The sequence below is a fragment of the Tyto alba genome, unplaced genomic scaffold (assembly GCF_018691265.1).
Source record: "Tyto alba isolate M040663 unplaced genomic scaffold, T.alba_DEE_v4.0 Super-Scaffold_46, whole genome shotgun sequence".
Lineage (NCBI taxonomy): Eukaryota > Metazoa > Chordata > Aves > Strigiformes > Tytonidae > Tyto > Tyto alba.
Genome location: NW_024881322.1, coordinates 15572017 through 15596379, shown reverse-complemented (window position 1 = coordinate 15596379; position 24363 = coordinate 15572017). Strand labels below are relative to the sequence as shown.

General features: G+C 42.3%; 2 protein-coding genes across 12 annotated transcripts in view; one reads left to right on the top strand and one right to left on the bottom strand.

The window, feature by feature from the left end:
* Nucleotides 1-16121, bottom strand: part of BLVRA (biliverdin reductase A) — a 35766-nt gene extending 19645 nt beyond the window's left edge. The window contains exons 1-2 of one of the 4 annotated variants that reach the window (XM_042806267.1): nucleotides 11666-11899; nucleotides 2362-2449 (exon numbers count right to left, since the gene is read on the bottom strand). The gene's annotated coding sequence lies outside the window, so the exon portion shown is untranslated. Of the gene's footprint in view, nucleotides 1-2361; nucleotides 2450-11665; nucleotides 11924-16052 lie in introns of those variants that run through there. The other 3 variants (XM_042806266.1, XM_032987001.2, XM_032986998.2) reach the window with 3 other exon arrangements.
* The window catches only part of LOC104362957 (cytochrome c oxidase assembly factor 1 homolog), a 52564-nt gene continuing 43924 nt past the window's right edge, over nucleotides 15724-24363 (top strand). For 2 of the 8 annotated variants that reach the window (XM_042806271.1, XM_042806272.1), the window contains exon 1: nucleotides 16134-16232. The gene's annotated coding sequence lies outside the window, so the exon portion shown is untranslated. Of the gene's footprint in view, nucleotides 15805-16125; nucleotides 16233-24363 lie in introns of those variants that run through there. The other 6 variants (XM_032987012.2, XM_042806275.1, XM_042806273.1 and 3 more) reach the window with 6 other exon arrangements.

The window sequence follows — 24363 nt, the reverse complement described above, 5'->3', positions numbered from 1 at the left end:
TTTTCTGCAACCTAGAGATAAAAGTAAAGTCATTCTGCAAGAGACAGTCAGGAAGGCAATCCCCAACACTCTTACTTCTCTTTAAAACATTAACTTAACAAAAAATGAGAGTCAGAAATTTTCTCAAAAACCTGCCAAGACCATTTACAGTCTCCACATTTCAGAGGAAAACAACAGCACCTAGAAGCTCAAGAGTAAGCACATACGTTTTCCTCGAGAGTTGTTTGTTAATGGTCTTCAGTACCAACCCTCCCAGCATCTCTCCATCTCTCTGGCTAATCCCAGCCCAGCCCAGGTTTCCTGGCAGGCACGCAGGCTCTGGTAGGCGAGTTACACCTTCAAGGCTCCAACTCTCACAGAGGTTTGCCCCCAGAAAACTCACAGTCTCACTGGCACTGATGTACCTTGGGAATAGCCAGACTGGGCTTTTTCTCCTGGCTTTTAAATGTCATTTGAATAATACATCTGCATCAGTTTGCATTTATATGCAGGCTTATTTGCCTGGGCTCTCTGATTAAATTCTGGTTTTCCAGCTGGCTGCCGAAGCTGAAGTTGATATAGTTATGTTGAGATATGAGCCGAATGCTGTGTTACAGCTGCCAAACAATCACCTTTATTACACACAGTGATGGTTAATAATAAATGACTGCACTTGTAACAGATATACTGTCTCCAGCATTAATACCTAAGCAGAAAGGAAAACGTACTTTTGCTATTTAACTCTAGTAACTCCAGAGTCCACAGCAGTCCTGACTCCTGTCACAGTGAGGTTGCTTTCCACAGCCTGCAACTCCATACCTGCAGCAAAAACATCTTACAAAACTAATATAAAACCATGAGAGGTACTGGAAGAATCTGAAAATCTTGTTTTAATACATGACATACTCCACCCTGTGGAGGACTGAATCAGAAGTTCTGTGCCATATATGCATGGGTATGAATGACCATTTTGTCCTGTTCTCTGTCTGTAGTCACCTTCTGTGGTTTCAGATTTGGTTGCTAGTCCAAAGAGCAAAAAACAAGGCAAATAACACTTCTGAGATGGAGTCCTGGAGATGTGCAGAGAAGTTAAATCCTCAGTCTGGCTCATTTTGGTTGAAACTCTGCCCTGAGATAATTGATACTGTTTCAATTTGGGGGGGAAAATAGTAATTTATGCATGCAGTTTAAGTGATGGACCTTGCCTACTGTAAGTACTTTGCATGAGACAACTGATTTCTATAGGTGACAGCCGAGAGCCAAATTACACTTGGATGTAATCTGGATATTACACTACTAATGCTGAAACTATCCAGGAAATAACTGAACCCATTTTTGGGCACCTGAAAAAAATTAAGACATGAAAGGCTCCACTATTTATTCTACAAAAAAAAAAAAAAAACCTTGAAAATAAAACAAAACAAAACAAAACAAACAAACAAGCAAAAAAACCCCCATCCATCCTTACTTCTAATGCTAAGTTTCCAGGAACTACTCTGGAGTGAATTACAGAGAGCCTCGTGAAATTTCTGGTGGGTAAATAAACAATCCCACATAACTGCTGCCTTATCACAGCTATTCTTTAACCAAAAGGCTGCTTGTATGTGGCTAATTAGTATATGACTAAAGCAAAGAGAGCCACAAACAGTCCCAAAAATTTATTTCAGGCTTTAATGTGCTATAACAATTTTTGAAAGTGAATTTGTCCATGGTGGTAGAAGAAGAGTGCTTTAACAAGCGACTGTCAATTACTTTGGAGTAAAGTCCCAATTTCAGATGAGCACTCAGGAGAATGAGCTATGGGATGGAGCTATCAGCAATTCACAGATCCTAATTTTCCATGGGATCAAACAATAATATTGCTACAGTACCAGTCTGTGCCTGAACACAGGTTGGAGAAAATAACTCAGAGTAAAGCTAAAAATGGTACTAACTCAAAGAGGAAAGAAAAAGGCATGAAACACATCCCCCACCACTTTTTTGGCTTAATGCCCACATAAACACTAAAGCTATCACAGAGTTGAACTCTGTCAGGTCCCTGTGAAGCGTGAACCATGTCCCCTGGCTTCCCTGAAGCCACCAGAGTAAAGACTCTGCATGGCTAAGCAGCTGAACACTAACTACTGAGTCTCTGCTTAAACACCTATTTCATAAAAAGACTTGGCTGTTTTGTGCTCTTATACTTTAAAATTGAGAGCCTTTCATGTTCCGTTAAAAAAAAAAAAGTAGGAGGACTACTTATCCCCAGTTTTGGGGAAACTTTACTCGGAGCTAATCACAAGAGGTGTAGCTGACAGGACAGGGACCCAAGATGTGCCAAATAATCTGAGCGCATTCCCTTCCCTCCTTTAAGGCGCTCATTTTGTTTTCACTGTCACCTACCAGAGAAGATGCTCTTCCACCTCACATAGGAGATTCGTAAGTGCTTTTCAGGTAACCTCTAACACCAGGAGTGGCTTCCGAGCCTTTGCTGTAATATAGATGAAAGTGATGGATGGACAACTCAAAAAAACGTTCTGAAATACTTTCTCAATTACTACATCTGCCCCTAAATTTGCCTGCCAATTACTGCAGCCCTTTCCACAAGCACTTTCTTCTTCAGCAGGTCTAATGAATGCAGAGCTGGGCTGGGCCGGAGCAAGAAAGCTGTATTTCCAGGCTGCAGTACTTTCCCAGAAATTTGCTGTGTGACCTAAAGCAAGCAAATCACATCTCCTTTCCCTGTCAGTCTTCCCAAATCCAGAGAAGGGGAAATCTCTCTCTTCTGTAAAGCACTCCCAGACCTACTGATGATAAATGCAATGGAAGAAGTAGGTATTATTACAGTCTCTCTTCTTTGCTGTAGGAAATCCCACACAGATCAGACCTCTAGAAAAGGTGGCTATAACTAAGGTTTGTACTGGAATATCTATATAAAACAATGTCATATAACACATGACACAAAAAATATTTTTTTTCATTCCTTTCTCTTGTTAAATTAATCTGAAACCCAAACCCTACAAGGAATTATATGCATGCTTCGCTTTAATCGCAAGTAATCCCTTTGATATCAGTGAGAATACTCCTACAAGCACATTAAGAAATAAGAGCTTTTGCTGTTTACTGTAATATTAGTAGGCACAAGAACAAAACACATATCCAGCCACACGTATGTTATTTTAATATCTTTATGGACTCAATCCAATAGCTGATACCTATCTTCCGGTCCACTAAAGGTCACTGCATCCCAGATCTGTAACAGGCTGACCTATTTTGAGAATTCCCCAAAGAAAAAAAGCACTCCTACTACACACTGCAGTCACCACAAAGATATCGCTTACCATGGCCAGTGAAACCCTCTGCCTCCATCGTTAGCATGACAGCAACTCCTAACACCAGAGGCCTGCCCCATACACACTTCAGAGCAAACAATATACACGTAAATTGTAGGTGGTCAGATAAGTGGCTTTTTTTCAGCCAACTTTCTCTTCTCCTACCCCAGCAAAAATGTTTTCACCCTTCTAAAATAAACTGAGAGTGATAGAAAGGTTTTTTTAATAACTAGATTGAGATAACTTGGGAAGTAGATAAACTTTTACATAACATTGTGATCTTAAAAATTACGCACGCAATGGCTAACACCTGTGTCATTTTATCAAGTCTACCACTCCTCAACAGGGCCTGAAAAATGCAATAGATGCTCTCCATTCCTATTAAACTTTGGAACAATGTCAGCAATGGCCTAAGGAAAAAAAAAAAATAGCTCTTGAATGAAGATTAACATTTGAGGTTACTCAAATTCCTCCTAACTTTAAAGCTTGTTATTTTTCATGTTATTGGGCATTGCAATACCCAAGAATTGTACCCAGCCACTAGCCTGTTTTCTCATGAAGAGTTAGTCTGCAATTCAATGGGATTTAGCAGTCAAGTAGTCCTGACATGCTACTCATCTGTTAAAATTGTTCCAAGAAACCAAAACCACCTTTACCAAAATATCAGCCACTAGAGGGGGCGTTTGGTATCCTACTTAAATCCTACTAATAAGAGAGTTCATTAAAAAAATAATTTAAAAGGTTACAGGAATCCTATAAAAGCATATTTCCCACCGTACTTCAACTGCACATTAGGTCCCATGAAAAGTTTTAGGAAGATCAATGCTTGCTTTGTGTATAAACCAGACACAAGGCAAAAGCAAACTCCATGTCTCCTCTTCCAATCCCTAGGTCTACCCACATCAAACTCTGTGATTTCTACAAGCAGAGATGTAGTTTTACATGCCAAGAAGATGGCTAAATTACCCACTAGCTTTGATTTGCGCGTACAGTCAGACAGCTCTGAGCATGCCTAAACACAAACCTTCAAGTGTGCCAACCTAGAGCCTGACATGCTCAAGCTCACACACCGGCTTGACAAACAAGTGAAAGAACAACCTATAAAATGGTTCCTATTTACAACTGTCTGCCTCTTTACAGATCCATCATCACCAGACTTATTGTCCCCAAAAGTCTCCAAAAGGATCTAAAAAACTGCCATCGAGCTGGGTCCAACTGCAAGCAAAGCAGAAGATCCTACTCGGCCCAAGCCACTCCCACTACTACTTATATTTAAAACATGTCCAAAGAGAGATTAATATATATTGCAACTCTTGCACATGGATGTGTAATGAATAAAAAACTCATTAAAAATTATAAACTGACTTGATGCTTGAGTCCACACTGTGACATTAACTGGAGAGGGACACAGGATGGATTGTGCCAGTATATTAGGGGCATCGTAACTTCTACATACTTTGTTAAATCTCACTGTTTTGTGACCGGTGAAGATGCTGGCAGAGCCTACGAAACACATGGCCCTCCAAAATCTATGCAAAAATAACTATAAGTGGCAAATAGGCTTTAAAAAACCCTTTAGTCCTCACAATCTGCCTTCAAAGATGTGGAGCTGGAAGGTTTTAGCGAAGCTGACTGCTTGCTCAGAGGAGTATTTTAAATGTACAACCTATTCAGAACCAGCATGGCCATGTAATTGGGATAAAAGAACCCAGTAGCGCTCTTTTATTTTCCTCCGCCAAATGAATGTGCTTAATGTGGACCAGTAATTTATTTGTAACAACTGTGGCTGAACAAATGGATGATATCCCATCAAAGGCAGGATTGGCACAACCACCTATCTTTGCAATAACTGAAACAGCTACTGCAAAGGTTCAGGAACAGACAATACTCAGGCCATTGGAAGAGGAAAATATACCTTGTAAAAGAGGTAGAAAAAGAACTGGATCAGGAAAGCAGGAGATATCCAAGAGTGAGTACTTCTGTTTGAAACATAATACAAACATTTATCTCTCTTACCTAGATTTTACTAGAATACACCCACTTCATTTTTTTCTGCCATATTTTGGTGATTTAACTGTTACTCTCATAAGAGAAGAGCTCTGTCCACACCTCAAGTTCATGTCCTTAACTACACCATTTCTTTAAATGGCCAAAAAGGTCACTGAGTTTTGAAAATAAGAGAGTGGCTGCACTGAACTCCCACCACCCTATGCTATCAATGGTAACACAGAAGTAATTTTAAAATGTCACAGCAGTCCTGCTCATTATTTTATTCAACCTTGCAGCTTTTAAAAATATCCATCTACATCTCTTCTTCTCTCCTTACCTTCTGCTACCATAACTCAACACCATTTCGAAATTCTGGGAAAGAAGCTCACTGTGTAAGAGTAATTTCTATTATTTAAGTCATCACATCTCAGGCATGACTGTGGCCTCTGCACAGAATGGGTTTCAGACAAATCATCTCTTTATTAGTCATAAGAAATGGAAAACATAAGGCATCCTACATTAATATCATAAACACAAACACTACACATGGGCATCTGTAATTCGTCACTGTTTTATAGATGCCTGCCTTGGCTATTGGGCAATAAATCTCTGCTCTTCCCTCCCCTGGTCAGACTTCTGTACATAAAAGTAGCAATGGAGCCACAACAGCTGAGAATATGTAACTGGCAACTGCCTGCAACGATCTGTCTTCTGAGTCCACTTGGATCCGTTGGCTTTGGCTGGGATTAAACTGAGTCAGAGAAAGAGCATAAGCGTGTGGCCAAACAACAGCTTGTGAGCCAGACTTGCAAGTCACAAGCCATTTGACTATACTTGCTTTCAAGCAGGATAGTTTTTCCTCCTGACCACAGAGATTTTAGTTTTGCAGTCTGGAATAGAAAAGTTTATTCCAGATAGGTGTATAAGCAGAAATAAAGTAATGTAGGAGCTGGAAATTCAAAATAATGATAATGAGCACACTGTAAAGGAATGCATTTTGAACTTCTTTTTGTTAGAATCACAGAATTGTTTGAGTTGGAAGGGCCCTTTACAGACCGTCTAGTCCAACTCCCCCGCCATGGGTGTGATGCTTCCCTTTTTCCAGTCACTGGGGACGTGGCCTGATTGCCATGACTTTTCAAATATGATGGAGAGTGGCTTGGAAACTACATCCATTCTCCCTGCTCATGATGATTCTCTTGATGAAAAAGGCCATCTCTGTCAGTGTGGCAGTGAGAGTTCTGAAAGACGAAGAGTTGAAGCCTCATTTAGTAGTCATTTAACCAAGAGAAACTTAGTGTCCAGGGTTATCAGCACCTTCATGCTTCATTTGGAACTGATAACTTAGCAGCATCTAGGGTAGCAGGACATCCCCTCCCATGTTTTAAAAACAGAAACACTGTATTTCTGATATTACAGAACATTTGATGCTGGGAAGGTACCAGTGAAATGATGGGGATGGTGGTAAACTGCAGTGGACCAGTTTTTCTTTCAGCCTCAGTATGTGAACATGAGAAAACTGCTGACCTTGAATTTGGGGAAAAAAAACAAAAAAATTTGCATCATGCATTTCCCTGGTACAAAATTAGGCCTTCTTCAGAAACAGCAGGGAATAGACTGTGTTCTCCATTCCCGCCCCTCCTGAGAAAGCATCATCCTTTTTGGTGGAGTCTTAACAGAAAAACTGGGCTCAGAGCAGCTGGAGAACTACGTTGCCACATTCCCTGCTCAGAGGCCAAGAGGAAAAAGGACGTGGAGCTCTTCTCTCCCTCCTAAAGCAGAGGACAAGCTGCCATCAAGACACTTTAAGCTCTGGTTATGTTATCATATAACACAGATATTTTTATGGTTCTTTTGCTGTGTTTTCATTGTGTCTATATTGCAAATATTACTAGATCAGGCTGGTTGTCACCAGGACCTATCCAGGAAGGACTGGGTTGGAAACACCTGTCAGAATACTGTTACTTTTAAGCAGTAAGCAGAGTCAAGCAAATGACCCGCTTATTTTGGAAATATTTATTCAACAGCCCTTATTCTTAAGGCCTCACTATGGATCCCAGGCATATAAGAACAGACAGTATGTCTTACCTTTCTAAACACTGGGCTAAATGCAATGATGGCTATTCTACTTCACTGTGCAAGTAAGTAAATGTAAAATAGATTTCAAAATCAAAGTTTTGCTCAGCAGTTGCCATTCGAGAAGATTACAAAGTTCAAATGAAAAATACGTTCCTCGAGCAAACATTTCCAGCAGCCACCACTACCGGTTATCCTGAGTTATGGATGATGAACCAAAGACATCTCAGGGCTGTTTCTAACAGATATCACACTGCAGGTTACTCAGACTGCAAATTCAAGTACTCTATACTTATGAAAAAGCAAAACAAAATAAAACAAAACAGGCCTAACTCTGTCTTACACTGAACACCAAAAATGAGAGCAGATGAAAGCCCATGGTCACCTCCACTGCCAGAAGTGCACCACTCCAGTTTACAGTTTCATCACTTAACAGTGAATTTTCACCAGCACAGAATCCATCTTCACCCTTCTCTGCATGATCCTCACAGATTTTTGGCACTATAGAATTATAGCTTTTGAAGAAGACAGAAGCTAGGAGTTAATTTGCCTTTTTCATCAAAATTTTATTAATCTGATTTAATGGGGACAAATAAAAAAAAGAAAAATCACAGTCCTCCATATATTTGTATCTGTTACCAGAGAGATCTATACAAACATGCTGATCTCACTTTCAAGCTGTACGCGATTGTGCTATGCCTTGTGAAACATTAGCAAATTACTCTGAAGACAAGCATGAGCAAGCCACCACAGTCTCTAAATTCATCACTAAACAACAGACTAACCAATCTTCTGTTGCTAATCTGTGTCAGAGCCTGCAAAAAAACAGTAAATACTGACTAAGGGCTGTTCTCCCTGGCAACAGAAAGGTTCACAAAGCTTTATAGCTTTTAGCATAGCTAAAAAACATCTCTAGTATTTCAACTAGAATGACTGTGGTCTCAACTTTTCCCTTCGCATCCTATACCACTTCTTTCTCTTATTTAGGGATTATGGCATTATTTAATAATTCCATATTCTTTCTGGAAGCTTTCCTCTGTTCTCATTCACAGAACAAAGGTAATGACAAGACAACAAAGCTCCCTTTCTGCCTACACATTTCACGAAGAGGGAAAGCTAATAAACATGGTAACATTACTTGACCCGTGAGAACGACTTGCTTTATTAGCCAGTATAGTGCAGCCTTTAATTTAGCATTTCGGATAGCTACTGTAACAGGAACACTAGCTGTCCCAAACAGGGCCTTTCTAACTGGTTTATAATGCTATACTGAAAAGAAGAGGGGGGGTGTGGGGGTGTGGGGGTGTGGGTGTGTGTGGAAAGGAGAAACTTCTTTTACACTAACTGTTGGACTCGTGTTGTTAAAGTGGTGGATTTTACTCATCTGGAATAACAGGATTAGCAAGTGCATTTCATTATCTTTCCCAGTCAGGTGTGTTTTCTGCAACGCTTTCTAATTAGCACAGTAGAGCTCCATCTGGGTTGCAAACATTAGTCTAGGGAACGCTTAAGTTCAGTTAAGCAAAAAGCTAAAGCTCTTTTTGCTTAGTAGAGAAGAACCAGGTCAAATGTATACTTGTATTTTTGTAAGTATTTTATAGGTATTTTATATTTTTATAAATTGGACTTATTTTATAAAGTTTCAAGATGAAAACCCAACAGTTTTGACTTATTTTATAAAGTTTCAAGATGAAAACCCAACAGTTTGGCCTTACATGCATAAGAACACTTTCCACAGTTCACGGGAGAGGGACAGGCCCTTTGTTCCACTAAATTACAACAGGGCATGTATACATTCAGGGGTTTGCTTGACTTTTTTAGTACAGGATTAAGCCGTTAAGTGCCTTGGCTTTCAGACTGTTTTTCTTCCCTAAGCCCCATTCCCCACCCCCTCAGTGAAATAAACGTTTTTGACTCCACCTCACTTAAAGTGCAGTACAAGCATAATGTAATTTTTTTTACTACACTGAGCACCACCTGCAAGCTTCAGAAAGATCTACGTTTGGCTGAAAATTCGAGGTGAAAGAGTTATCCCCAGTCCCGTGTATGTTGATGTTGCTGTACCACTGCATCAAACACAGGAACTCTTTTCCTGGGGAGATATTCTCCCACTGCAAACACCGCTTTATCACATCTATCCAAGCTCTTTCTGTTCATTTCTCCACTTCTTCCCAGCTTTGGTTTGTTTTTATCTCCTGTTACCTAGCCAAGGATGGCAGCACAGACAGAGCTTCAATGGACCACACTGGTGGTGATGGAAAACACCCACCCAAGCTTCCTACAACAACTCTGCACAACATGCAGTGTGATATCCTCTCTACAAGGCATGTGAAACTGAGGTGACTTCAGAGTCATCACTATAAAGCAAAACTGTCAATGTGCATTCCACTCCTGCATCTGACCGAAGTCCTCGCACCAAAGTGTAAGATGGGAAGTGATTCCCGTTTTAATTCCAAAACTGGTCAGTTAATGTATCCATTTATCTTAATTTTTTTTGACAAGGATGGTTCATTTTTAGTTCAGAGATCAAAGTGACCCTTTTCTCATCCTGTTCTTTTTTGCTGAGCTTAATTTCTGATGTCTGTGGACACAGCAGACATTCTTCATTAAAAAAAAAAAAAAAAGTTTGGCCCTATGACATTTAAAATGAAGCTTCTCGGAGCTGAACCTGGTGGTCTTTTCAGGTTGCTGGAGGTTTTTTTGGAGGGTGAGAAGTGGGTGTTGAAACATTCAGTTAGCACAACAATTTGGAAAATGAGGACACTAGAAATAACAGGATGAAAACTACAAAGATTGAGTTTCCTTTTTAGCTATACAAAATAAGCATCTCCATTCCTTTAAGGATAACACAAACCATACTTCATTGACTTAAAACTCCAGTTGCTCACAAAGAGTAAATCAATTCACTGTCTAAAGAAACTGTGAGGTTGGTATTAGAAAAACATTCTGTTGACCATGTGGATGTAAATTCAGAAGGACAAGTCTAGAATCATCAGACCTCCAGTATAAGGAGAGTTCCCTGATCCAATAGTAAGAATCATATCAATTATTAATATTTTACTATCAATTACTGAATATCTAACTTGCATGTACCCCTTGTGACAATAGTTTTTAGTAAGACTTTAACTAAGGCTCTCTTATATGTGCTGAAAATAATTTAAAATATTTACCTATTTATTTTGAGAAGATTAAACTTCAAGTTGGTTTTACATTATTGAAACAGATTTGTCGTTGTTTTCCCATTTATCAACACAAATGACAGAAAGATGCTCAAACACTTATGTTACTGAATTTTGGTGCAGTGTCATTCTGTGTTCGCATCTGTAATCAGAGAACCAACAGCTGAGTGACTAGCCTCAGCCCAGGAAAATTAATTTGGCAAACCAATGCAAGGAATTTGATAAAAATTATTTCATTGCATTTTTATCACTCATTGCACAAAATCAGTTCAATAAACTACCCTAATTAACACTAGCTTGTTTTTTTTGAACAAGCTCCAACACAAGAGTTCAGTATGATGCCAAGGAGAGTTATATAAAGGCTGAGCCTGTCTTTTCTCTGTGTGTAGACTGAGCCCTGATGCATGGGGTTTTTTTTTAAATAGTTAGAGATTGGTGGTAGCTGTGACTGGAGCATAAAGTAATCATTAATAAAGTGTGAATGTGTTTTACACATGGATTCTGTACCACATCTGAGAACATAAGAATCACATTTCTCCCACTAGAGGCTACCTGCAATATGGCCCCACCACATTCCTTTACAAGAGGAAAATACTCTCATCTCCACTTTACAGATGGGTAAACTGAGGTACACCAAGGTTAATGGTCTGTTGTTTCAGAAGGGGGAGTCAAATACCTGCAGTAAACATGGATTTTAACAGGATTTGGAGGAAGCTCAGCACTTCTGAAAACAAACCCAGATGACACTTTGTAGGAAAGGTTTTAAATGACCTCTTAACACCCTCACCATGCAGCGCTCTGGCCACCCAGTGATGCTACCTGGCCACTTCCACATCATTTACAAGCTAATATTCCGCTTCACTGCACCTTGGACATTCTTCCAAGCGAAGGACTGTTGTCTTTCTCTCTGTTCACCTTCTCCCCAGGTGCTGGCCTGTCCCCTCTAGTGTGGTGGATGTCTTTGGAGCAGCTAGGACAACGTGCCTTGCAGGATTCCCCTACTCCTTCCCAACCCGGGGGGAAACGCTGGTGGCGAGCAACCCTGGCAAGGGTGGAGGGGGGGTCAGAAGACGAAAGCGGTGCTTCCAAATCCTAATTACAGTTAGCAGGGATTAAGTAATAGTCACTAACCTCTTCAGCCCACAGAGGAGAAACGTGATCCTGTTTAATTCTCCTCCGCTCCCTGCAGCTCCTTCTTATACAACACTCTGCAGCGCCAGCATATCAACGTACCGCTGGCCCTGCTGCTATCATTGCAGCAACACCCCCTTGGCCAGGAATCCAATAAGGACTCTATAGGGGCGGGCTATAGCCACAAACAGCTACAGCACAGCAGAAAGGCTGGTACAGGCTCTGAGGCTGGGAGCTTTAGTCCAAAAACTACCAAGAAAGATGCACATGGCCAGCAAGGGGCTGACACCTCCCTGGCGACACCCCGGTTAAGCCCACGCAGCCGCCACCCCAGGCAGGCGCTACCCCGAGCCCGGGCATGCAGTGGCTTGGGGACACCGGCACCTCAGCCGCGCTCACAGCCGCCCAGCTGCATCCAGAGGTCGGGTTTATGCTGCAGGCTGAGCCCGTGCTCAGGAAACTGGGAGTTTCAGCAGTGCCAAGCAGAAAAGAAATCGTTCCGTGCCTGGCTTTGTCTGAATCGGTGGTATATAAAGAGCAGCTGCTGGGACAGCCCAGGCCAAGTGTTACACAAGCTCTTACTCAAGACTGTCTCCCTTCCTACAGGGATTGCTTCCTGGCCCACAACATACTGTGCTTAAGCACTAGCTTTTCCTTGAAGAGCCACTTTTTACCCAGATCTTCCTCCCAGCCTCTTTACTTGCCGTTTCTTATCTAACTGCAACAGGACTTTCAGCTGCTTCATTCAGGGCTTGGAAGATAAAAGCCTGGACGGGGGCAGCTATTTTACCCCAGGCCAGTAGATCCTGCAATAAGCAGTATATAAAGTGAGGGTGGTCTGAATTCCACAGATGATTCTATACCATGCTGATGTTGGGCATTCACACACTATGATACAACCAAAAAATGTGTCACGTTGGGACTTCAGGTACAAAGGATCAAATTCTGTACTCATTCACCACAGACATAAAGCAGAAATAACTCTGGAGAAATCAGTAACTATTGCCCTCAAGTCTGTTCAGTTCAACCTGTTTCTGGCAAATTTTGGGGCATGCTGTGTGTAAATAGTAATAAGTAGTCGGTCTTCTTACTGTAAAACTTCAAAATTCAACACAGCTCTAGATTCCTTAAAATCTTTATTCTGAAATTCTGCAGCTTAGGACTGTGAGAGTGATACACCCCTCTTTTAATTTCTTCCCACTCATTTTTTCTGACCAGTTAACTTTCTCCCCAGCAAGATTTCAGAAATACACTTGGCTTCCTCCTAGCTACATGTGCTTTTCTAGAGCCACATTTTCTGAGCCAGTTATGGAGTTTTAACTCATGCAAAACTTCCATGGTTTAACATAACTTTGTCTGAACATGACGTTTATACTGACATTACTACGCTAGATTTTTCAAATGTGTCACAGGATGTTTCAAAATTCTTTCTCTCTCAAACACATTGTATTACCACAGGCTAATGCACAGATCTATGCATCAGCAGCTCTAATTACAGTCATTACACAACTGCAGTAAGGAGGCGCTCCAGAGAGTAGCTGAAGAATTACGTACAAGACTAACAAGCAGGAACTTTAAAGTCCATCAAACCATGAGTGAAGGTCTGCAACATATGTGTGGTATGGCATAAAGAAGGATTGGCAGGCCAAGAGATAGGGTGTTTAAAGATATACATCATGAGTTCAACATATGGGACTGGTAATGACTAGCATGTGACTGTATGCTTAGCATAAAGTAATGGATCAATTAGCACATGATAGGAGACCATAACGAATAGCAGAACATATGCAAGAATGCATATGGAAGTGATTACAGGCAGATGTAACTCAAAGCCTTTGGATTCGGTAACTGTGCTCCCATTTGTACAGCCACGTGTTCTACAGGATGCGGGACCTGTCCAATCTCATAATTAACCTTGTAAAAACAATTGGAAAAAAACCTACTTTCCAGATGGATCAGCTCCCAAAACCAGGTGGGAGTGACAACACACAGCCAAACAGGAGGGCGCAACTGCTTCTCTCCACCACACCGTGGAGTTAGGTTAGCTTAAACCAGTCAGGTTGGTACTTGCTGTTTGATCTCTGCCTTAGGTTTGTTTATTTATTCAGGTGGCTAAATAGCAAACCCAACATTTAACTGAACTCCAGACCTGGTCAAGATGGGGGGGGGGGGTGGGTGGGTGAGGGGAGCTGTTCCTCCAGAGGTGGAATGAGACATGGGCTCTGGAAGAGCCATTTTTTAGCTGTGAGATGGGCGGCTGGCATGGCAAGAGGAGTGGGCAGGGGGAAATGCCAACCTTGGAAGAACCAGTAGAAAATAGCCCCCAGTGTGGACATAGCTCTACTGGTATAGCGATGTCTTACACAGTCTGCTTCTCTTCCCATATGGAACTAGCAGAGACAGTATCTACAAATAACAAGTACCTTTCAATACCAATAAAACTTCACCAAAATTGGATGAATATTGTATAGCTTTCATCATTGCAAAATTACAAGGAGGAGGCCTGCAGGGGTAGTTAGGCCAACACAGGCATAGCTGGGAACTGTAGACAAGTTTTTGGCACAAAATCCTTCTTCAGGTCTGAAACGTATGAAATAGATTTTTCAGAGAGTAATTAGATATGTAGGAGTCAGACCACCCTTGAAGGTAAAGGCAACTGATTCCCATAAAAGGGTTGCTAGTGGAAAGGCAGGAGGAGAGAAAGAGAGGGTAAAAAATCTGCATCTTTGCATACAAAACAGACTTCTAACAGGGCTTCTTAGGACTCTAGGAAGAGTTCCCGTCAGGCTGGGCCACCCGCTCCCTTTTTTTATCCTGTATTTCTCTTTGTCTACATTTTGGTCATATCTGCACATCGGTTTGTTCTGCTGATTGTCTTTCCATACCATGTTTCTACCCGCTCTCACCTTCCACAGTCCCAGGAGTGTTACAAGTCCTAGCAAGCAGATGTATTAATTAACTCCAGCTACAAGCTAGAAACCTTTCACTTCTCAATTATTTTGTCAGGAACAACTACACAATGCAAAATAATGTAATCATCATTCTGAGGATAGGAGTTGACTGGCAACCACTAGAAGCCCTCCAGGGGAAGAAACAGTGTTATTTGGGAGAATTCAATAGCAGATAACATTCCACTAAGTCACAAAAGCCAACAAGTGTAAATAAGAAGCTGGAAACTACTTGGATAAGAGGACAAACTGGCTTGGCAACAGCCCTGAGAAGAATGCCTGATTCAACTCCTCAGCCAGGAAGCACATACGGTAGAAGTATCAAGGCAGGTACGATGCAGTAAGAAACAGCAGCAGAACACACTCTGAAATTATTGGTACACTCATCGTTTAATTTCAGAGTAATTAAAACTGCCAGCCAAGGCTCAGGATTCTGTAATCCAACAGTGCTCAGAAACACTACAAATGCTACAGCCTAAGTGCTGTGCTGTGACAGCTCTGGACAGCCTGCTTAAATAAACTCTGCCAGGGACATTGGCCTACATGGGACAATGATGAGGGATAAATTTGGAATGAAAAAGATAGGCTAAAGCCAGCACTAATTAAGTTAAATATGCATAGAAGTGTATGGAATCAGATCACCAGATTGGATCCAGAGTTTTCTCTGGGGATTTCTGGAAAGATGCGTATTCTGTTGGGACTTTCAATTTTATGTGTAAGGGTGTTTTTATGGTGGCCCTTGGTTTGGGGCTTGGCCCAGAAAAATAAAACACCACAAAAGAGAGCAGATCTCAGAACAAGGCAATAAATTCTGGTGAGTTTAGGATTATCGATACAAACTGAGGGGACTTGGGTTGCGGGGAGGCCTGAGTTTCAGCACGGCCGCGGGCGGGGAACCGCAGCCGTCCTTCCACAGGCTTCCCCCCAGTTCATCCCCAGAGTCGAGGCCAGGGAAACCGCCGGCGAAAAGGGGCGAGGGACAGACCGAGGAAACCCCCAACCTTCGCCCCACGCTGAGGCGAGGGACCCTCAGAAAACACCCCCCGGCTCAAACCCCGGCCGCCGCCGCCGCTCCCACCGCCCCTCAGCCGCGGCCGCCCCGCAGCGCCCCCTGCCGCGCCTCGCCGCCAGCAATGGCAATGGCGGCCCCCACGGCCCACGCGTGAAGCCCTTCCGCCGACCGCCGCTGCTGTGAGTGGGGAGAGGCAGCCGGGCGCGGTTACAGCCGTTAGGGTGGGGGGGCCCCACCACCCCCGCCCCGCGCCGCACCCGAGTGAACCCCCCCTCTCACACATACACCCCCCTTCATCACCGGGCGGGGGGGGCTCGGCGCTGCACAAAATGGCGGCCGCGGGAAGGGAGAGGGGTTGCACCGGGGGGGACCCGTTAGAGCCCCGGCGGCTCTGCGAAGGGGACTACGGAGAAGGGCAGACGTTTACCGAGGGGGTGGGGGTGAAAACGGAGGCACTAACTGGGTGGCATCGCGGTGACGGAAGCTCTGCAGCAAGGTGGGCGCGGGCCTGCTAACCGAGGAGTCCGTGAGACCCGTGGGAAGGTGAAGCAGCGCACTGATTCTACACACATCAACTCGCAGTGTGATTACCGGCACCTTCTCAACGGTAATTGCACTTTAAATACACTTCATCCGCTTTTAGAAGCGGGATGCGAGGCAAATTTACCTAGCAAACTACAAACAGAGCCCGGTGCGCAGAAAATACTCAAGCTGCTGTAAAGACCTGCTCCTGTAATGCAGGTTTCGCCCACTTAAATATAATTTTCAGAGATGTTGCTGCCCAGGGGAGTGTTGCCAGCTCCCACGCGGGTGGGTGTGCGGCGGGGGGGCGGCATGGGGTGCCATCACTTCTGCCCTATGGCCAACGGGCTCAGAGGGCTGTGGCAGGTAACATCCCTGGGGCTGAGGTACGGTTTAAAACAGGCACATGCCCACAGTAGTCTGCGCTGTGGAAAACCCTGTGTCAGAAGCACAGCGAAGTGGAAATTTTAAGAAGTAGGCAAGCGTAAAGCAAGTCGCAGTTAAGTCATCCACATCATAAGAAGACCACAGTCAAATTTGTTTTATTGTTCAGGTGTGACTTGAGAAGTGATCAGGTTGTCTTGAGCACATTTAGTATTCTAACGCCACGAAGAAAAAGGATGGCTATGTTTCTTTCTCTAAAAATTGAAACTCTTCAGTTTACTCTCATCACTAAACCAGACAAGGTTTTACCTATCCCTTATTGGTGAGGCTAGTTCCTCCTGCCTCCCAGCCTAGTTGGTTTTGACTCAATTACTTTCTGCTAATTTGCATGAACTCTTGAAGTGCAAGAAGGTAGCATGTAGTGCGAGGTATAAGACTGGGCTTGATGGCTTCTTTTAGAGTCAGTTTTTGATAAACTGAAGTGTTAAAACAGAAAAATGAGCCTCCCTCTTTAGGCTGGAGTAATAGCAGGCTGTGACAGCAAGATGGCCCTGTTCTACTGCCCAGCTGTACCTCTCGTATCAGGTGTAGGGATCAGCTAGCTTTTTGAAAGTTGGTTTTCTAATGCTTTACAGCTTTCTGGACATGGCATACACTGCAGCTGCACAGTCCAGCAGAAGGGAGGGAAAAAGGGCATGAACAGACCTTCCAGCAGCAACTCACAGCTGCACTTAAATGCAGTGTTAAACTGCACCTACTCTTTGTTTTGAATCTAAGGTTTGACTCAAATTTGAGCAGTAAAACTGATGTTTCATGTCATGCGGTAATCCATGTTAAGAATTCTCAAATTTGACCGGGGGTGTGGTGGGGAAAGATGCATGCATGTTGACAGATAACAAAATACTGCCTTGCTGACAGCTTAGTGCCTAGAGATCCTTTTGTCTTAGTTAAGACTTGACAAGAATTTCTGCCCTCGCTATCTCAACATAATAATTTAAGGTGCTGAAATACCCAAAGTCAGCCAAATTCCATTAAACACAAAAAGAAAAGTGATCTTAAACAAGCAATGTAGTGATTTTAAAGTTGTTACATTTATTCTCCTGAGGAAGAAGAGATTCTCTTCAAGACAGGGGTTAAAAGGTTAGTCAAACTTTGTGTCATTTTTTTGTTAGATGAGCTTTAATTTAGACTACTGTAAATTGAATGAAAAAACATGGAGAATTGAGATAAAGAGCTTTTGGGATTAAAAGAAAAATAAACCCCCAACCTTTCATTACTATCTTACAGCTTCTTCAAAGTATTACTTTGCTGTTGCAGTTCTGAAATTAATGAAGTGTGCATGGATTATTGCTGCATGTATTTTACTTTAAAGCTGTTTATTCCCCAGAATTCAGAGGCTTTGCATGTCTGTTAATATAGTACTTTCCAGGTCACTTTTCTAGTACAAACTTAAGAGTTTTGACTCGATGCCAGAGGAGCAAAATAACATCCTTACCTTTGGCAGCTGTGACCACAACATAAAATCAAGCAGGAGGAAGAGCTGATGCTGGGGGTTATATTGACTACACTTACAACACCTTAAGTGTTGGAGTGCACACAAAGAGACCCTCATATACCCTCCCTACCAACATGGCTGTTAGGGCACTTGACCTTCCTTTTATACCTGCCACAGTTTAGCCAGCACAGGTGAATGCAATTTATCTGTTAAACAACATAGCTCCATGCAAGTATTGTTACTGCATAGTAGTTTATTTTACTTGCCTGTACTACTTTACCTAGCCTGCAGCACAGCCCTTAGAGCTGCTCTGAGGATGATTTGGTGGCAGCCCAACTTGTGGTTGTTCTGAGGATTAGGATGGAGCTCTAGATACAGATCTGAAGGCCGCATCAGCTCTAGCCTACTTTTGTGCAGACAGCTCACCTGCTTGTCCAAGTCCCAACTGTACAAATGCCACAAAAACAGAAGTCAACAACTGATGTGTGTAAGCACTTGATCTTGAAATGCTTGCATATTCAAGCAAGGGGAAGGGGAGAGGGAAGAAAGGAACTTAGCTAGATTTTTCTATTTGTTTATAATGCTGTTAGTGACTCAGTCTACAGTTTTGAGCTGTGATTTTGCATAATTGAGGAGGCTGCAGAAAAAGGCTGCATTGTTTCTCAGTTTCTGTAAGTAAGCAGCAGTTACGTGACTATAAAGCCAGTATGGGAGCTAACCTCTTGAAGACGCAGTCTTTTTTCTACTCAGCATATCATAAGGAACAGAAACTATTTGAGAGTATGCTTCTGAAAAGTTACCTGATACACAAGAAAACTTGAAATATTACTACCACGGTCCCAGTTGCCAGTTTAGGATTGTTTCTTAGCCTTTTCCCTTTTGTGAGCAACTTGAAAAGCATCACCAGCTACTTATACTGACATTTGCTTTCAGATGTGTTTCAGGGACACTTTCTGGTATTCAAGTGTCCTTAGTTAAGTGATAGAATACTCTTATCTGGTGGGGTAGTGGTGGTGTTTTTTTGTTTAACAACTGCACATCAGTAATAACTGTTGTATTTAAACCCTCCCTTCTTCCCCCGGGGCAGACTAATTTGCCCTGGTGTTTTATATTTGCATGTTTTCATTAAGTGATTGCACAGCATACCACCAGTTAAAATACATAGTCCCTGTTTCCAGAGCTGTCTCAGAGTACTCTGTGTACCCTCAGTACACAGCAAATTTGGAGGGTCTTGCCCTGCCTTTTTCACCCCTCAATACACCAAATAAAAAGTCATTACTGCTATTAATTTAGTCACTACACTAAACATAGTAAGCCCAATTAGCCATTACCTAAAAATGGATTCTGCCACCATGTTATTAGACGTCTCATAGATCAAACTGGAGGCACATGAACAGGGAATGTTTTCCTTTTTCTTATCTGTAGCTGTATCTGCTTTGAAGAATGGCTTTGTAAGCTTCTCCCATTAACTAACAAAGAGATAGAAATCTTCCATATCCCCATGTGCCTTCTCCAGATGCGGATTAACTTCATTAATGGCAGCAGTAATCTCCCAGTCTGTCTGGCAGGTGTTGATCTATGCTCCAGCACTAGTGTAGATTCTCACTTTGATGATGTTAAATGAATTGGAGCCAAGAGTGTGCTTTTGAAGCAGATTGTCTCCATGTACTGCACTTAAAGTTTTTAGGTGGACCACCAGAAGCTGCACCACAGGAGAACCTGCCACAACTAACAGTTGGGAAAGTCCATGAGAGCAGGCAAGAGCTGGTCTAAACAAACCACACACACAAAACCCAAATAGTGGGAATACAGTCCTCAGCATCAGGTATTTTGATTTACAGACCTGTACTTATTCCTGATGTAGATATAGCCAGCAGTAATTACAAGAGAGATCAGTCTAGCATTAAAATCATTAGAAATTGATGTATTGAACTCCTCTAGAAGGAAAACCTATAAGGAACGGGAATATCCATAGGGAAGTTTGATCCAACGGAAGTCTAACACAGTCCAAAAGACCAGTGCTTTCCAGTCTTTCAGCACTCCACGGGAGTCTCTACAACTGGTTGTATGGTGTTGATGAACACCACAAACTGAAAGTGTAAGCACAAGGTAGTATGCTAATATCTGGACTGCTTGAAAAGACATGCTTATCTGAACAACATTAATTTTAATGTAACATGAAAAATAATTTACTTAAGGCTGAGAAATGTATGTGGGGTACTTAGGAGGTTGGAGAAAACAAGAAGATACTCAGAATGTGACATTTGTAGATACAGGGTGACTAGAGTGCTTAACAAGTTCACTTTGGCAGGTTGTAGGTAGAAGGAATACAAGTCTTGCCAGAGACACAAACTAACATGAAGCACGGACTTGTGTCCTGGTCCTGTTTGTGGCATGAGGACCATGAAAGTAGTTTTAACGTTAAAACCAGGCACAGGAACGTAAATCAGAAGGTTAGAGAACTGGAAGAACTTACTCTGGAAAGCATGCCGGGTAAGAGTGATTAGGCTTGATGAAATGTGCTCAGAGGCAATTCAGATACTTTTCATATAGGTGTGGTTTTTCAGAGATTACTGCTGAGCTGCGCTTCAGCCTACTGGGGGAAGAAAGTGTAAGCCAGTAGGAGAAAATCAGAGCTAGCTAGGTAAAAAGTCAAGGGTAATGTAGACGGACACACAGTGAGGAGAACAAGCCATGAAATACCTAATTTAGCAGCATCGTGTTTCATCTGAAGTCTTAAAATGAGGAACAGTATTGTCTTAAAAAGTCCCTCAGGTCTTTCCAGCTCAAAGCAGACATCACTAAGTAAAGGTCTTTGACTTACACGCAGCCTTGCTTACTCTGATCTCCCGTGTCATTTTCTTGTGGCTCCTCCACAAAATTAGACCTCTCCAAAACATACAGTAAGCATCTTTTCAGTGGCCTTCCCTGAAAACAGCCCTGCCAAGCAGTAGACAATAATTTTTCCTCTATGCTGCCTGCCCACCCTTATCTCCAGCCATAATTACAGGCGGACTCTAAAGAAGCACTTGCCATGTTTGATGGGACTTGTTGCCCAGTAAGTATGTTACTAATGTGTATTCAGAGGAAGGAGACACACACAGCACTGTTTTCACATGACTTCAAGTATTGGGCATTTAACTTTTAGTCAATAAAAGCTTTAGGCTTGAGTTTTGCCTCGGCCCTTTAGCATCATCTCTCCTTGGGATCCAGAGAGCTGCAACATGATGTAGGTCATACACCAGCCCTTTTTGATGACAGAGTTTAGATGGAAGAACGGTGTTGCTTATTCTACTAGGACTGGAAAGCAACTTAGAGCTACAGCATGATCTGCTGCAAGAAGTTTATGAAAATCCTCTGTTAAATAGAAAGCAGAGAACTGCATATGAGTTATTAGAGCTGCAGCTATCTAAGCTTGATCCTGGCATCCAGGAACATTTCCTTGGGTTTTACTGGATATGTACAGTTGTGGACACAGCTGTACAAGCACTGGGAGAGAAAAATAAAAGCCTGCAGGCTTCAGAGTCTGCAGTAGAGTTAGATAGAACATATTAGCACAAGTGAAGAGGGAAAGTTGCTATGTGTAATTTTATAATTATATTCATCTAGGCAACTGCATAGACACAATGCTGCTTTAGAAGTGCTGATTTGCTGTAGTACAACATTTCTACATGCAGCGTGTAGGAAAGCCTATCTTAAGAGATGGTTTACAATAACTTGAACCTGTTAAGATTCCCTGTGCTGTATATAAGTACATTAAGAGATCCTCAGTGGAAGCCATCACACACCACTTGGAAAAAAACAAGTAATAGCTTATGAAGAGCCCCACATACACCAAATAATAGTCTTCAATCCTTAAAAAAAATAATTAAAAAAAAAAATCAAAGCTTGTATCATAGCACATTTTCACTTAGTTTCCTACCTAAAGTAGCTGTAGACTCCAGCTGTAAAATGACTCCTCTTAATACTGGAAGCTCCCAGGTACCTTCTCTCAAATTTTGATGCCTCTCACCTGCTACTCTTCATCGCTGTTCCCCTTTGAGGCTCCCAAGAGTAAAGCCTCCAGCTGAAAAATGTGCCTTTTAAATCTGCCTTACCCAGAAGTGGTGAGGAACATGTTTCTCCCAATCTTTATTCTGCTAGGTATGGAGGACTAATTCTGAAAAAAATAAGTTGTCTGAATTTCTGTTACTTCCTTTTTTTTTTTTCCATTCGGGAATTAATTACAAATTCCCCAGGCTTCTGAGTAGATGAATTGAACTCCAGGGAGGTATATGAGTTACAGCCACTGTTAAACACAGGGTGTTTTCTTCACATCTATGTTACAAAATCTACAGTGATCTCCACAGTGCTTCCATTTAATTGGAGTTTTGCCACCAACTTAAATAGGTAGCTCAGGTCCAGGTTCATTAACAGAATGGAAAGATTTACTCCAAATGTGGGATGTAGTAGAAAGATGATTAGAAGCTGAGCAGTTGCTTTTACATGGTGAGCGTGCCCTAGCTTGAGGAGGTTATTTCCTGAACCTACACTGTAAACAAGCAACTGTGCAAAGTCACAAACCTGTGTATGGGATGCTGGCTGCATCTCTTGGAAATGATGACAAAAGCTAACAATCTTCACCTCACTGAAGTTGGTGAAACATTTTCTGTGTACTTGACTGCAGCCAGGATTTTGCTGTAGGCGCTTACTCTCTGACTTTGCAGGAGTTAACGCACACTGCAAAGTAAATTCCTTTGACAGTTATTTTAGCTCCTCTTCTCAGCAGTTCTCCCTTTTCCTTTAGGATAACTGAGTTTTAAAATGCTTTCCTGAACCTTCTTCACCTCCGTTCCCCTTTTTAAATGAGAAACTGAATAGATACCCTTTCAGCATTCTGCTTGGGCAACATCACTGGCATCACTTTTACACTGCATTAGTCATAATGCACAGTAGTATGATGTCTTCCATCAGAATTTCAAAGCACTTAACAAATATTAATTAAGTATTGCGTCTCTATGAGGTATGTAAGTAATTAATTTTATAAGACAATGCCATATAAAGGAAAGAGCAGGGTGGATTCTTATATTAGCGCATAGTCTCCCATTCATTTACAGTTATTTTCTTCACAGGTGTCTAGGCTTGAAGTAAGTTCTTTATGCAGCTTTTGTAATGGCCACAGTAACAGGAACATTTGTGAAGCTGGACTGCGAGACGCCTCTCCTATTTCCATTATGTGAAAGCATGTCCTCTCAAATTTGTTATAAAATGAGTTAGGGTAAATCAGGTCAGTAGAGAAGACAGGTGAAGAAGTTGAGACTTGAGCTCCAGCCCTGCCTTCAGTTAATCAGAACAGGCATTCCTAAACTTCTGTTGTCCCATGTTTGCTTTCCGGATGTTGCAGGCTTCCTTTTCTCAGACATATTTACCCTTTCCGCCTGGAAATCACATTTAGGCAGATTTTGAGGACTTTGTAAATTTGTCTGAGCTTTCTGGATGTCTGGGAGCTGTAGGGAGCAGATGCTTCTGAACAAGTTGCTGCATGTCTAGGAACTCTGGACATTAGCACTGTGAGCATGCACTGCAGTTGCAGACGGTGGAGCAGCCCCGCAGGATCAGCTCTGCGTGCGGGTTGTGCTGTCCAGCCGTGCATAGTAAGTGCAAAACTCTTCAGAAGTAGCAGGCTTGATGTAGACATAGTGCACAGGTACTAAGACTCTGTGCAGTGGGTCTCATGCTTTCACGGGGAAACTGCGCAGTTATTTGCATATAGATTATATATCTCCTGTCTCCTCACGGTGCTGCAGCTGCTGCATATGTACATATTTTTTGCTATCCATTAAATCCTCTGCAGACATAGGGGATTCCCACTCCTCTAGTTTGCATCTTTATATCCACACTTGTCCAAAGCAATAATGATCAGGACCCGTATTTGTTCCACTTCTCCTTTTGATTCCCCCTTCCCTTCTAATGACAAGTTCTTGCACTAAGACAGTGAGACGTGAGACACTCGGAGACAATTTCGCAGTTTGCTACCACCAGAAGAGAGAGGTGGCAGTCCCCAGGCCTTTCCCCTCCCAGCTCTCCTTGTTCTTGGTCATCCTGCTGCTTACCTTGCACTCGTTCTGGCATGTTTTGGATCTCTCCATTAGCTGCTTTGACCCACTAGCCTGGAAGAAAAGTAGCAGAAAGGTGGATAGCTTTCTCTGGAATAGCGAGGTAAATCACCTGACTAAATGATAGATAAAAGGTAAAGGATCAGAGGAGGACCTGAGCTGCTGCAAGTGCAGCCGGGAAGCTGGGTAAGAGATTGAGACCTGACCTTGCACTTTTGCAACAGCGACTTGTTAGATCAGCT